The sequence below is a fragment of the Rissa tridactyla genome, chromosome 6 (genome assembly GCF_028500815.1).
Source record: "Rissa tridactyla isolate bRisTri1 chromosome 6, bRisTri1.patW.cur.20221130, whole genome shotgun sequence".
Classification (NCBI taxonomy): Eukaryota; Metazoa; Chordata; class Aves; order Charadriiformes; family Laridae; genus Rissa; species Rissa tridactyla.
In genome coordinates this window covers 13,824,386-13,834,118 of record NC_071471.1, presented here as the reverse complement: position 1 = coordinate 13,834,118, position 9,733 = coordinate 13,824,386, and the positions used below count along the sequence as shown (strand labels likewise).

General features: G+C 50.8%; 1 long non-coding RNA gene across 1 annotated transcript; it reads left to right on the top strand.

The window, feature by feature from the left end:
• The first annotated feature begins 4,251 nt into the window (after positions 1-4,251).
• On the top strand, positions 4,252-6,326 carry LOC128911524 (uncharacterized). Its single transcript, XR_008467108.1, has 4 exons — positions 4,252-4,313; positions 4,701-4,785; positions 5,489-5,584; positions 6,021-6,326. It is a non-coding gene; the product is annotated as an uncharacterized LOC128911524 (long non-coding RNA).
• Positions 6,327-9,733: the final 3,407 nt, after the last annotated feature.

Genomic DNA, 9,733 nt, shown 5'->3' with positions numbered 1-9,733 from the left:
ACACTCCCACATGATATTCAAAGTTCACACTGCTTGCCAGAGTTCAAACTTCCTAACCATACAGTCATCATTTAATTTTATTTTTTTTTATTTATCCCTCAGAAATGGAGAGCTACGTACATCTGATGGCAATTGAAAGTTGACTTATTTTTTTAATACTGCTGCTTTTCTGTGCAGGTATCAAATGGGTAGATGTTTGCTGCCCAGAGCCGTCTCAGGGAGATGTTGTGACCAGGTAGAGTCTCTTTTAATCATGGTTCTTGTTTCTTTTGGTTCTGTGTGCATGTCCCTTTCAGCATCCAGAAGATGACAAATCATATTAATCGTCTCAGTGCTGTGGAAGAGGAGTAGCTCGCTTGTGGCTCTGGAATTTCTCACAAGCCAGTTGCATCTCAGACACAGCTCCCATGCTAGAGCCGTGCTGTGTGACAAACAGGCTTGTGCTGGTGTGGTGTTTGCTGGGTCCCTTGCTGCGGGAAGAAAGCCAGTGAGGGGGAGAATGGTGGTCGTATCAAGTTGTCCTTGGATTTGCAGAGTCCATATTTGCTTGTGAATCTTTCTGCCAAACTATTCACGAGCTGGCATTTCATTTCTTTCACTTTGAAAATAGGATGCTAAGCGTAAGGATCGGCGAACTTGTAAAGCCTGGTGGGACTGAGGCAGTTTCTGTGACTTACAGGATGCCTTGGGTTTGAATACGAGAGCAAAAAGGAAGCTGGCAGGACCAGGAGTTCGGATGGCTTTCTGTTGTTGAGGGAAATGGGGTTTTGGTTGCAGTAGGTGCAGCTACAGGGAGAGATTTTGTCTGGCAGTCTGATGCACGCATCTTTCTGCAGTGACCTGCCCTTAAATGAGAGGCAAAAGCGTAGATAGGAGCAGAGAGAGATTCAGTTGAGGCAGTCCTGTTTTTTAGCTAATTCTGTCTCTGTTCTTCTCCCCGCTTTAAAGCCTAGCGCTCTCTTTAGCCGTGCGGCACTGTTGTGTGCTGGAATTGTCCGTGGTTCACCTAAGCTCGAGGGGAGAGAAGGAAAGAAAGGAACTGAGAGAGCAGGATGGGTTCAAGTGAAAGGAGCATTTTCTTGCCTTTTTTTGTGGATTTAACTACCAAGGGAAGTCATTTGACGAAGCTTGTGATACCGACTCTTACCACGCTGGACTGAAAGGGGGGAATACTGTGAGAGTCTGTTGTAGGTCTCCCTCCTGGAAAAGGTCTCCCTGCCCTTGTCTTTGGTGACAAGGCAAATTCTTGGTTTTGAGGAAGGCACATGTGTACGGACAACTTTACTGTCTGTGTGTTTGCTCTTCAGAGTCTGTGTGGTTTTACTGGTAATCCTCTCCAAATGGGGACAGTCACTCTCTTGACTAGCCTACAGAAGGCAAGTAAATATCCTGTAGGTGTCCCATTTTTCATTCCCTGTGCTGGTCTTAGTTCCCGTAAGCTAACTGTATGTGGCTGCAGGTAGAGTTGCAGACGTTCATGTTATACCTTGCAGTATAAGCCCTAGCACGCAGCATTTATCCCCAGTAGATCCCAGAGCACTTGACAGAGGAAGTGCTGGTTGCTTCCCTGTTTTCCAAATAATGAAACTGATCAAGAGAAACCAAAGGAGTCTTGCACAGGGAGATGGGAAGAAATGTACAAAGCTCCCAGCGCTTCCTCCTATGCCAGTCTTGCTGCTCCGAAAGAATCGTGCTGGAAGCGGAGACGATGTTGTCACAGGGGTGCAACCGAGGCTGTAGTCAGCAGGAGCCTTGAAAAAGCATTTCTTGTCCAGAAGGTGAATTCTTGAGAATTCCGTGGGACAGTACAGGTCCACAGCTCACTGCTCTCTCTCTTTCTCTCTCCCTCTCCTCGCAGGGGCTCCCCACCAGCAGAAGCTACTCCGCAACAGCATGGACCAGCGAAACAAGCCGTACCCCTGGCACCTGGTGAGGCCAAAAAGTCACCTGCCTGTGAGGTGGAAGAAAAGAAACCGCCAAGGCTGCAAAAAAGAGCAGAAGGCTTTACTCCACTCACAGAGGTACCGTAGCTGGCAGGCTGTTAGACAAAACTGAAGGCTGTGAAACAGCTGCAAGGAACCCCATTTGTTACAGGTGGTTCTTCAGGCTTTTTGAAATCTGAAGAACTTGCATTTAAGCTGTTAGGGAGTGTCTGCAGCTGTGACTTCCCAGTGCAAAGGTCAGCACTAAAGCTGGTTTGAAGGATTAAAAGGATTTAAGCATCTTATGCTCCACGCGCTCCTTGAGTTGTGCTCCAACCTAAGGGTTTGTGGGGCTTCTGTTACTCGGACAAAAATGAGTGCAGGTTTAACAGCAGTCTCCCAGAGCAGTGCTGACCTGATTCCTACAGTTGTATGGGATCTGCCTCTCAACCTGTCCTAGCATGAAGATAGAACTTGAAATAGAAGCTTTTACTGCTCCGTGGTGTTGCCTTGCTTGTGGGGGACCTGAGCATCTTGCGTACGTCCTCGGGATGTCACCGAGCCGCGGATGCGCACTGGGCATGGTTGCACTGCGTGTAGCAGTGGTCACAGGAGTTCACTTAGTTACGCTATGCAACAGGGAGTGGGAGTTGACGTTCCCCTGCTTGTCTGAATTTTGGCTGCTCTTATTCTTGGGAGTTGCCGTCTAATCGAGCGCCCCCTTTTTTGCCTCTTGAGGATTGACTTGGAAAGGGCTAGCAAGTCCAGAGTTTACAACGTCTGCGGGGTGATGCTCAGTACAAGGAAAACAGGGGTTTTTCTTATCCTGCTAGCCCACGTTCAACCGAGAAGAAGATGCTCTGGCAGTTCAGAGTATTTTATTCTAACAGACCCAGTGGTTTATTTGCGTTCCCTAAGCAAACTTGGATGGAAACGTCCAAATGACAACCAGCTGCATGCACAGCCTGGACTCCCGATTGCCTGACTGCAGTGTAGCTGCCTCGGTTTCCCCCTTTGCTGGTACTTCAGCTCCCTTGAAGTTCCCCCACCTTCCCATTCTTTCAGGCTCCTGACGTAGCTGCCTTGGCATGGAGAATGCCTGCTGCGGTTGCCTTAAACCTCAGCGTTGCGAGGGCTGCAGCATCGCATGGGAAAGGCGTTTGCTGTGTGTTTGCTCGTCCCTGCGTTTTATCTCAGCTTCCTTGGTGAAAACAAATTGAAGCAAACCTGGGCCCTGAAGTTCCAAGTCAGGATGCTGAAACCAACCAACCAACCAAAAAGGGCGATTGCTAACCTAGCCGAAAGCCGGCAAAGGCAGTTGCTCTGTCACCTGAGCTTCGTCTCCAGGCCGTGTTTGAGCTGAAAGCTGCCCACAGGTTGGCATGCTCGATGCTGTGTTTCACAAGTCCTTCCCCATTTAATTGTCCATTTCAGGCCATGGAGAGAGAGGTCGTTGCCGCATTAGGCAAAGGTGAGCCGGATGAGATCCTGAGCAGTGCCTTCAAACTAAGGGTCACGCGCGAGGACATCCACACCCTAAGGAACCTTTGCTGGCTAAACGATGAGGTAAAAGTAGCTGCAGCACAGGGATCTTCTAATGGAGCGTTAATTTCAAAATACCCCTCAGCGTGTACACAAGTCTTTGCAAAGTTATTTGATGACCTGCACTGCAGAGGCTAGAAATCTCTGTGCAGTTCTTATTTTAGGTACTGAAGGGTCCGGTGCTTCTGGCAGTTCCTTTACTTGTATTGTGCCGCTTCCAGGAGTTAGTCCAGGTTCTTGGAGTGGGTGGCAGGTGTTTTTACCAAAGTGCAGTTTGATAAACAACTGTAACCAAGTGGGAAATTCTCACAACAAAAGCTGGCAGCTGAGGCTGGAGTTCTCTCAGCTGCGTACTTCAGGGTGGCCAGAAAAGAGATGTCGCTGTGCTTTTCATTTGGTAAGCTAGTGTCTGATTTCACATCTCAAGCTTACTCTTTATGGTACAGGTCATTAATTTCTACATGGGTCTTGTGATGGAGAGAAGTAAGAAGGAGAGGTATCCATCAGTCCACGCTTTTAGTTCGTTCTTTTATGAAAAACTTGCTTCTGGGGGCTACAAAGCCGTGGGAAGATGGACGAGGCGCATGGATCTCTTCCAGAGGGACATCATCTTAGTGCCCATTAACTTGCGTTTGCACTGGACACTAGCGGTGAGTCAAACGGGCTTGTTATTTAGAGTTGGGTGGGGAGAAAAAGCTAGCAAGAAAAGTCATGGAGGTTTGTGCAGCACAAGGTTGCGCTTTGTCTAACAGTCACCTTTGAATAACAGGTCATAGACACCAGAAAGAAGACCGTCAAATACTACGACTCCCTGGGACAAGGAGGGGAACAGATTTGTGAGACTTTGCTGTAAGTAACTGCTCAGTCAGTGCTTTTGTGTTGTGAATGAGGAGAAGGGTTTGGGATTTTTCCCCTGTGACAGGGCTGCAAGTTTCCACATGTCTTGTAGATAACAAACCAGAAATCTTGGATTCGCTTGCTGCGAGTTGTCTGACAGTGACTCCTTCCCTAGTCTCACGTCGTCCCCTCCACCCAGCATCTTGGATGCCTGGGTTCTGCCACCTTCCCCCTATAGCACAGACAAAGACATGGTAGCCCCGTGGCACACGGGCACCAACCTTGTTAGTGATCAATAAAACCCTCCTGCCACTCATCTTCCTGTGATCTTTCAGCAGCTCTTTTTTTCTCGGCCTGAATTACAGCGATGAAGAGTGATTTTGCTTTTGTTTTAAACAGCAAATACCTGCAAGAAGAAAGCTGTGAAAAGAGACACGTGAAGCTGAATGTTTCGGAGTGGACTGTTCACAGCATGGAGCCACACGTAAGCGAACACTACTTGCACTTGAAACGTGAACTAGAACTCCTTGTCACGAAGCTCTTAACGCTTTCTCATAAGGCCAGGACTTCAGAGAACAGCCATAAGCATCTTCTTCTGGTCCCACATGGGGCTGCAAGTGGACCAGGAAACCATGCTGGGATGAAATCTTTGAGCAGTGCCTCTCCTTGCTGGCCGAATACTTTGTTGGGTTTTTTTTAATTCCTCTGCCACGTGAAGGTGAATTTGGCTTTGCCCCCATTTCACAAGTCAAATTTCAAGTCTCTTTAGCAGTTGTCAGAGAACGTGGGCTGCTTGTTTGCAGCCCAAATCCTGGCACGTGACAAAGCAAGGGCTTGGGCTGATGTTTCTCGACAAGTTAATAGCGAAAAGCAGCACCTAAAGATTCAGTTTAAGGGATGTCACTTCAGAAAGACACTGTAGAAACCTCCAGACACCTTGCAGGGAGGAAGCCTGCTGTCCCTTATCAGCCTGCCAGGAATTTGGCTTGTGACATCCGAGCGTAGGAAGCCGAGGGGAGGGATGATGTGCAGTTCCTGGGGTCTGTTCCTTGTGTTGGGGAGCGGTTACTGGGGATGGTGCAAGTTCAGGAGTGTCTGGTTAGGGTATTTTTGGTAATGGGTGCTGCTTCCAAGTTGCTTTTCCTTGAAGATAGAGGCAAATTCTCCATCTTCTCTGCATTCGTTAGGAAATCCCTCAGCAATCAAACGGAAGCGACTGCGGCGTTTTCATCTGCAAATACGCAGATTACATCTGCAGAGACAGACCGATGACCTTTACACAGGTGAGTGAAGGTTCTAAACAGCTCCAGCCCCTTTCGCACAGAGACAAGAGCCAGGGAAGTTACGCAGCGGCTGAGGTGTCTGCTCCCAGTGAGATTCCTCTTGGGCGAGGTACTGCAGCCAGGGGGTTTGTGGGATCTGGCCTTGGGATCTTTGGGAGAAATGGGTCTCAGCCTTTGACCAGTGAAGACACTGGTTCTTTTCCAAGGCAGTGCTCTTCTGTGAAAGTGCTTGTGAGCTGTTGTGTGGTCAAGGAGATCTGGTTTTGGTGGCATGTCACCCTCTTAGGAGCTGTGCGGGTGAAAGCCAGGCTGTACCCGAAGGGCAAGTGTTGACGGTTCTTAAAAGGAACTTCATAGTAAAGAATTAACTGGGCGTTTCTGTGTATTTTGTGTCTCTTTCTGCCATGAGGTGTATTTCATGGAGTTTTCTTTTCAGACCCACATGCCTTACTTCCGTAAGAAGATGGTGTGGGAAATACTCCACCAAGAGCTGCTGTGAGACCTGCACGACAGGAGGAACCCTGGGATCACCTTCGGGTGACCAACTCTTCTTCTAGTTATTTTTCTAATATCTTCTTGGTATTAGAAATTTTTCTCTGTAGGTTAAGAAGTAGTGGTTAAGATTGTTATTTCCCGCCCCCCGCCTGCCCCTATTTTGGAGACAGTAACTCTCTTTGAAATTAGCTAACACACCTTAAGTGCAAGCTGGAAAGGTTGGCGTCACCTGGGCAAGGAAATGGTTAAGAACAAATGCTGTGAACTTCCATCGCAGAGAGGGCTGCTCACACCTCGCAGCGCACGTGGCCGCGTTCTGGACGAATGGGAATCGTCTGGTGGTGGTGACATTGCACGAGTGGAACTTCTCTCACAGCACACGTGGTCACGTTATGGACAAATGGGACTCATCTGGTGGTGGCAACAGTTGTGTGAGCTGAACTTCTCTTCCCAACAACAAGGTGCTGAACTACTGTTTCCTCAAAGAGGGTTTTCTTCTGTTTCTGGAGTAATCTACCATCTACTTGATGCCTACAAGTGGATTTGTGATGACCATCAGAAGAAAGCATTTACCATCTTTTGATTTGCGAGAGAAACCCCTGTGGTTGGGGTTGGTTTGGTTTATTTCTGTCTCCAGGGAGTTTTATAATGTGAAAAGAGAAGTATTTATTTATTTTTATTAAAATAAATATTTAAATTATTTAAAGAGCCTTACTGGAATGAAACTTGATCTGGTAATGAGAGTGATTTATTTTTTTTTTTTTGGTCATTGAAGAAAAGGTTGACATATCAATGTGGGTTTTAGCTCACTCACAGTGTATGGAGGAAGAAGACTCTGGCCAGGCTGGGTATCAGAGCACCAGAACCTCCAAGCGATTGTCCCAAAATGCTGAAGGGACAACCAGGACGTTGTTCAGCAGCGAGAATCCCAGTAACAGCCAAGTAGGAGATTATTGCTGCTCTGCCGCAGGCGCTGCCTCCAGGCGTCTGCCCAATGAAGAGCTTGTGTCGATCCTCGCTCTGTTACGCTCAGACCCAGCTAGATCAGTTTAAACATGGTGTTTCCCACTTTCTTTCATTTTTTTCCCCCCTCTAGCTTACACTCTGGAGCTGGAGTGGGATTTCAGGTCTTTCCTTGACCATCGCAGAGGAAAAATTGCCCAAGAGGTGGTTTGGAAGCCCCGTGTTGGAACGCTTGTACAAATGACCGTGTGGTGGTGTTTCTGTAATGGCAGTTACCATCATGTGAGGTGATTCCTGCCCGGTGATGCGGTCTCTCCTCTCCTCGGCTTTGGGGGAAAGCTGGTGATTTTGGGGCCATGCCCTCTGTCGCCGTGGGTGGGATCAGCCTTCCCGGTGCTGCTCCTCGCCTGAAGGTCTGCTCTCCTGGGCCGGCTGACGCGGTGGTTTGGCTGTGGTGCGCGTCAGCAGCCACATCGCTCTCTGCTTTCAAAGTGATGAGCTTAATCCGTCCCCAAATCAGAGGTGGTTCTCCAAAGGAAGAACTATTACAAAGGCAATGTGTCGCGGCCTGTGCCTCCATGAGATACTTCATCTTCCCGGGCTCCCGGAGGACGTGGAAGATTTTAGCTGTTTATTACCGCTAGGACGCAGTAGCTGAATGCTTGAAGTGTCCTTTCCCCTTCCCTTGGGTTCTCGCCATCTGGGGGATGCAGTTTTGAGGCTGACCCTGTGCTCTGCTGAGTACAAAAGCAGGATTTTGTCCCCCGTCCTCCGTCAGGGGATCCCTGCTGCTGGTCGCTTGGCAGCGCTGGTGGCTGCTGAAAGCCTCTGCGTCTGAGGTGGTGGGGAAATGGTAGGCGTAGCAGCCGCCGTCCCCTCTGTCTACAGGGTCACCTCCTGGGCTCTGGCCCTTCAGCCGGGGCTCGTGTCCTTGTGCCCCAAGGAGGTTCTCTGAGAGCAGCCCCTGGGGAGCAACAGCCTGTTAACACTGTGCTCTGCACGAGCAGTTGGGTGGGAGCTGGGCCTCGCTTCTCCTTAGGAAATGGCCTTTTGGAGATGACGAGCTTGCTCTTTTTCGTGCTGATGGGCGAGCGCGTGTGCGGTGTGAGTAATGCCCTGCCGCCCTCGGCGGGGCAGGGGGGACACACACTCCCCATGGGGCTTCTTCGCACAGTTGTGACGCTGCCGGCTGCCCCGTGAGGTGGTCCTTGCTCACAGGAAGGCCGTGGAGGGGGCTCAGCCCCCAAGGCTGGCTCAGACCTGGCCTCACATGGCCAGTGACCACAGGTCTACCAGGAGCAGAGTCATCCTCGGCTGGGGATGGCGGGGGGACAGCAAAGGTGAAAACTGATGCTCTCTTTGTGATTGCTCATGCTAGAGGCAGGGAGGGGATTTATTTTGTTTCCAAAACACGTGGGCGTGACAAGTGCCCTGATTTGGTGCTTTGAAGTGTTACAGGAGCGGCACCGGGGCCTTCCCCCCTCGGGGGCCACCTCTCCGTGGCACTGTGTCCCTGGTGCCCAATGGGTGGGAGGGAAAGAGCACAGCTCTAGGGACCGTGGGGGTTCCCGTGAGAGCCCGCGTTTGGAGCACTGCATCCAGCTCTGGTGCCACCAACAGCAGAAGGACACGGAGCTGTTGGAGCGGGGCCAGAGGAGGCCCCGGAGATGCTGGGAGGGCTGGAGCCCCTCTGCTGGGAGGACAGGCTGAGGGAGTTGGGGGTATCCAGCCTGGAGAAGAGAAGGCTCCAGGGAGACCTTCGAGCCCCTTCCAGTCCCTAAAGGGGCTCCAGGAGAGCTGGGGAGGGACTCTGGATCAGGGAGGGGAGCCATGGGATGAGGGGGAACGGTTTTAAACTGAAAGAGGGCAGATTCAGATGAGATCTGAGGAAGCAATTCTTTGCTGTGAGGGTGGTGGGACGCTGGCCCAGGTTGCCCAGAGAAGCTGTGGCTGCCCCATCCTTGGAGGGGTTCAAGGCCAGGTTGGACAGGGCTTGGAGCAAGCTGGGCTGGTGGGAGGTGTCCCTGTCCAGGGGATCTTTAAGATGACCTTTAAGGTCCCTTCCAACGCAATCCATTCTATGGTTCTATGATTCCCTCATTGTGGCATACATCAGCCCCCCCCGCCCCCGACACGATGCCCGGGTGCAGCCCTGCCACCTGTCCAAGGGACACCCCAGCCCCATCTTGGTCCTTTCCCAGTTGGGTGTTGCCCTTCCAGCCGCCCCAGAGGTGGGCTCTTCTGCTGGTGATGGCTACACCTCCATATGCAACCAAGTGACGTGACATCTGGAAAAAACCAACCACCCCCCCCTCCACCCCACCTCGAAAAAACCCTACCCCTCTCCCCATCCACCTTTTCTCCCCCTGGTAGCGCCGTGCTGACCACGGGGTGGCCATGGGATAACCCCCTCCCCGAGCCCAGCCTGCTCGTCACCACCGCAAGGCCCTCCAAAGAAAGCAACGGATAGCAAGCTCAGGCTCTTGTTAGCTGGATATATTTCTCTTTTTTTGTCGTTTTGTCAGGTGGTTGGGTTTTTTTTTTTTTTTTTTTTTTTCACAGAACACTTCTCAGTAGAGGACAAAAACTTGGTGTCGCAGCCCGCGGCTCCGGCGGTGGCACCGGCACCTCACCCCGGCACCTCCCGGCCCACCTCTTGCCCCTCGGCTTTCACCGCTTTCCTTGGGTGGT